This window comes from Neofelis nebulosa, chromosome 17 (genome assembly GCF_028018385.1).
Source record: "Neofelis nebulosa isolate mNeoNeb1 chromosome 17, mNeoNeb1.pri, whole genome shotgun sequence".
NCBI lineage: Eukaryota > Metazoa > Chordata > Mammalia > Carnivora > Felidae > Neofelis > Neofelis nebulosa.
Genome location: NC_080798.1, coordinates 8,518,518 through 8,524,342, shown reverse-complemented (window position 1 = coordinate 8,524,342; position 5,825 = coordinate 8,518,518).

Sequence of the window (5,825 nt, the reverse complement as noted above, 5' to 3'; positions counted from 1 at the left end):
TATATATATATATATATATATATATATATATAATGTCTATTTATTTTTGAAAGAGAGAGCATCAGCAGTGGAGGGGGGAGAGAGAGGAAGACACAGAATCCGAAGCAGGCTCCAGGCTCCGAGCTGTCAGCGTAGAGCCCGATGCGGGGCTCGAACTCACGAACCGTGATCATGACCTGAGCCGAAGTTGGACACTTAACTGGCCGAGGCACCCAGGCGCCCCATGGTTAATCATATGTTGTCACTGATGGGGTTGACTGATGGGGTTCCAACTGGAGTGAGTGACTTGGGAGGTCAAAAGGCTGCCACAGCTGATCATTATTGTACAAATAATGGCCACATGAACGTTGGTATTCGGTGGCTTCTTCTGAGTGAGCCGACATGCTTACTGAGAGAACATTACAAGCTCAGGTCTTTAAACTCTCAGCTCCAGTCGCACTCAGAGAACCGGAGCACTTCTACGGAAGCCCTAATAAAGTTTTATATTTCTTGTAAACACAGGGCTAACACCGCTGGAAATCCAATGCAAACTGTAGTTGTGTGGGCTTCAGAATGACCTAGTCCGTTGAACTTAAAGCCTCACCAATCTCTAATATAAAGCTTTGGGCATTGAATGGGAAGGTGGGGTGGGATCCTGAGACTTACTTACAGTGGGGACATCTAATTGGATACAGATAAATCCGAGAATCTTGAACTTTCTCTGTCCTACTTTTCCATATAGGCTACCAACTAATTTCTTCACTCTCCTTTGCAGCAAAAGTCATCAAAAGAGTGACTTAGGGCACCTGGGGGGCACAGTCGGTTGAGCGTTCCACTCTTGGTCTCAGGTCAGGTCCTGATCTCAGGGTTGTGAATTCAAGGTCCATGTTGGGCTCTGCTCTGGACGTTAAGCCTACCGTAAGGGAAAAAAAAAAAAAAAAAAAAAAAAAAAGAGGGGCTCCTGGGTGGCTCAGTCAATTGAGCATCCGACTCTTAATTTTAGCTCAGGTCATGATCCCTTGGTCATGGGATCAAGCCCCACATCGGACTCTGCTGACAGCTCAGAGCCTGGAACCTGCTTCTGATTCTGTGTCTCCCTTTCTTTCTGCCCCTCCCCTGCTCATGCTCTGTCTCTCTCTGTCTCAAAAATAAATAAACATTAAAAAAAATTCATTTAAAAAAGATTCTTTTTCTTTCTTCCTTTGCCCACCTCCCTGCCTTGTGCTCCCTTTCTCCCTAACATAAAAAATAAAAATAAAAAAAGAGAGTGATCTATACCTATCTTCTCTAAATCTTTGCCTCCCATCCTCTCTCAAACATGGATTTCCCTGGGGCACCTGGCAGGCTCAGTCAGTGGAGCTTGCAAATCTGGATCTCAAGGTTGTGACTTTGAGTCCTACCTGGGGTATAGAGGTTACATAAAAATAACTTTAAAAATCTTTATTAAAAAAAAAAAAACCACCACATTTCCTCGGGGCACCTAAATGGCTCAGTTGGTAGAGCATGAGGCTCTTGATCTCGGGATTATGAGTTCAAGCCCCGTGTTGAGTGTAGAGATTACTTAAAGATAAAATCTTCTTAAATTAAAATCATGGGGCGCCTGGGTGGCTCGGTCGGTTAAGTGTCCAACTCTTGTTTTCGGCTCAGGTCATGATCTCATGATCTCATGGTTCAGGAGTTCGAGACCCACATAGGACTTTGTGCTGACAGCATGAAGCCTGCTTGGGATTCTCTCTCTCCCTCCCTCTCTCTCCCCTTCCCCCATTCAGTCTCTCTGTCTCTCTCTCAAAAATAAATAAACTTAAAATAAAAAAATAAAACATTAAAATCTTTTCTTAAAATTTTTTTTAAATGTTTTTATTTTATTTTTGAGAGAGAGAGAGAGAGAGAGCACAGCAGGAGAGGGGCACAGAGAGAGGGAGACACAGAATCCGAAGCAGGCCCCAGGCTCTGAGCCGCCGGCACAGAGCCCGATGCGAGGCTCGAGCTCACGAACCGTGAGATCATGACCTGAGACGAAGTTGGATGCTTAACCGACTGAGCCACCCAAGTGCCCCATAATTTTATTGATTTAATGCTTTTTAAAATTGATTTTGGAGAGGGGCGCCTGGGTGGCTCAGTCGGTTAAACGTCCGACTTCAGCTCAGGTCACGATCTCCCGGTCCGTGAGTTCGAGCCCCGCGTCGGGCTCTGGGCTGACAGCTCAGAGCCTGGAGCCTGCTTCCGATTCTGTGTCTCCCTCTCTCTCTGCCCCTTCCCCGTTCATGCTCTGTCTCTCTCTCTCTCTCTCTCTGTCTCAAAAATAAATAAAATTAAAAAAAAATTATTTTGGAGAGAGGATGAGTGGGGGAGGGGCAGCGAGAAAAAAGGACAGAGGATCCGAAGAGGACTCTGCACGACAGCAGTGAACCTGATGCTGGGCTTGAACTCACAGACTGTGAGATCTTCAGCTACTACCTCTGTGTCCATGGTTTCCAGGTTTCTGTAACCAGACCCTACATCTCTCCTTAACTCAAGTCTCAAGTGCCCCACTCGGTATCTCCTTCTGGATGTCTGATAAGCATTTTATTTATTTATTTTTTTAAAGTTTATTTATTTTTGAGACAGAGAGAGACAGAGCATGAACGGGGGAGGGTCAGAGAGAGAGGAAGACACAGAATCCGAAGCAGGCTCCAGGCTCTGAGCCGTCAGCACAGAGCCCGACGCGGGGCTTGAACTCACGGACCGCGAGATCTTGACCTGAGCTGAAGTCGGACGCTCAACCGACTGAGCCACCCAGGCGCCCTTCTAATAAGCATTTTAAACAACATTCACGCATCAGTTCTGAGCTTGTTTGACACCTGATCTGTTTCTTTACCGTTTTCATCATCTGTTCTGTAGCACAGGGGGTGACCCTGTAGGCTCTGTTCCCCGGCCCTCTGTGCCAAGCAGCTTTCCACTGGCTTCAACCAATGGGAGGCCCAGGCCGGAGATAGACTGACATGATAGACACAGGACATGTCCTGTACTCCCTCTCTGCTTCTCTGGAGGCGGCCAAAGCTCAGACTAGACAGACCTGCTTCCACCGGGTGACCTCAGTCCCTGGACATCGCCACCTCCTCTGTTTGTCCTTCCAGCCTAGGGGTGGTTGTGGCCTCGTGCTGATGCTAATCTGTGGTTTCATCCTCTTTTGGCCCCTTACGTCCTCGTCACCCATGCAACCAACGCCTACATCAAATGTTCAAAGTAGTTGCTATGTTCTTGGGGTCAAGAGTGGCTTCAGGAAACAGAGCCCCAAACAGGGATTCTGGGATCGGGTTGCTCACCTGTTTGAGCTTTCATGAAATCATGAAATGATATCTTTGCAGGTAGGAAAGCGGATTACAGCTATCCCGGAACACATGGTCTCTAGGAGGAATGTAGGAGGGGCTTGGGGGCAGACAGATATGTTTCAATAGGAACGGCTCTTTCACTCGGTAACTGTGTATCCTTGTGTAAATAACGCATCCTCTGTGGCCTTCTGTCTTCCTTTGTATCTTAGTTCTGGTGGAGAAAACAAAATACCATAGATCAGACAGCTTAGACAACAGACATCTATATCGCGAAGTTCTGGAGTCTGAGAAGTCCAAGATCAAAGCCGAAGATTTGGTGTCTGCCTCCTGGTTTGCAAATGGTGGCCTTCTTTCTGTGTCCTCATGTGGCGAGAGGGGCGAGAAAGAGAGAGAGAGAGCAGGAGAGGGAAGATGGGGGAGGGGAGGGAAAGGAAGGAATAGAAGGGAAGGGAGAGCAAGGGAGGGGATTGGGTCTCCTCTTAAAGGGCACTAATCCTGGGGTGCTGGCTGGCTCAGCTGGCAGAGCCTGCAACTTTTGACCTCAGGATCAAGTCCCACGTTGGGTGTAGAGATTGCTTAAAAGTAGAAGCTGGCGGCTCAGTCAGTGAAGTGCCTGACTCTTGATTTCGGCTCAGGTCCTGATCTCACGATCCGTGAGATCGAGCCCCACATTGGGCTCAGTGCTGACATCACGGAGCCTGTGTGGGATTCTCTCTCTCTCCCCCTCTTTCTCTGCCTCTCCCCCACTCGTGCTGTCTCTATCCCTCTCAAAATAAATAAAACTTAAAACAAAGTAGAATCATAAATACATAAATAAATAAGTAAATAAGTAAATAAAATACATAAATAAATAAGTAAGTAAGTAAATAAATAAACGAATCCCATCATGGGGTTCATACTTACGGCCTCATCTCGACCTCCTAGCGGCCCCCACTCCAAATGTGATCACATTGGGCATTAGGACTTCCACATATGGATTCTGGTGGAAATAAACATATAGTCTATAGCACTCTGTAAAATGAGAATAGTTATTCATTCTCTGAGGGGTCATTTATGTATTTACCGATTTATATTTTTATTTTGAGAGAGAGCACACACACACGATCAGGGAAGGAGAGACAGAGAGAATCCCAAGCAGGCTCCACGCTAAGCTCAACTGACTGAGCCACCGAGGCACCCCTCTCTGAGCATTTTTAGATCCCCCAGTTCCCATCATGTTGTGGGCCCAACATTTTATTTTGAGAGAGAGAGACACTATGAGCAGGGGAGGGGCAGAGAGAGGGAGAGAGAGAATCCTAAGCCAACGTAGGTCTCGAACTCATGAACTGTGAGATCATGACCTGAACCAAAATCAAGAGTTGGACGCTCAACCAACTGGGCCACCCAGGCGCCCCAAAAGAAGCCACTTTTAAAAATCTCACATCTACTAGCTTTTATCTATAAATCAATTGGGGAGAAGTAAATAGTATCTTAAAATTTTTGTCTTCATTTTTTAACCTTTTATCACTGGCATGCAGAAATAAATGTATTTTCTTGTGTTCACCTTTCGTTTAAGCTTCCTCGTTAAACATACTGATTTTAAGATTTTTTTTTCTTATTTTTTAAAGATTTTTTTAAATGATTTTTTAAAGTTTTTTCATTTATTATTTCAGAGAGAGACGGAATGAGGGTGAGCATGAGCAGGGGAGGGGCAGAGAGAAGGAGACACAGAATCCGAAGCAGGCTCCAGGCTCCAAGCTGTCAGCACAGAGCCCGATGCGGGGCTCGAACTCTCGAAGGGTGAAATCGTGACCTGAGCCAAAGTTGGAGGCTCAACCGACTGAGCCAGCCAGACTCTCCAAGTTTTCAGTAATCTCTAGACCCAATGTGGGGCTCAAACTCATCACTCTGAGATCAACAGTCACATGCTCCTCTGACTGATCCAACCAGGCACCCCTGAACTGACCTTAACTCTGCGGGTTTTTTTGTTTTTCTTTCTTTCTTTTTCTTTTTTTTTTTTTTAAGTAGGCTCCACGCCCAGTGTGGTGCTTGCCATGACCCTTAGGTCAAGGATGCTCAGGGCGCCTGGGTGGCTTAATCGGTTGAGTGTGACTTTGGCTCAGATCATGATGTCGCCATTCACGAGTTTGAGCCCACGCCCCACATCGGGCTCTGTGCTGACAGATCAGAGCCTGCGTCCCGCTTTTAGATTCTTTGTATCCCTCTCACTTTGCCCCAACCCTACTTGTGCCCTGTCTCAGAAATATTTAAAAAATAAAAAAAAGAGTGGATGCTCTGCCAACCGTGTCAGCCATGCATCCCAAAACTAATTTTTAATAATTTGTAGATAGATTCCTTTGGGTTCTCTGTGATTCTCTATGTGTGCAATTATATAGCATCTAGAAATAATGATAGTTTCCTTTATTCTCTATCTTTGTACTTCTTTCCTTATGTTATTGCAATGGTGTTAGAAGAATAGGAGACGAATGTTGGGTGTGCAGAAAGGGTAGTGATTGGGAGGGGACATGATGGGGGCTTCAGTGGGTGCTAGTCAGG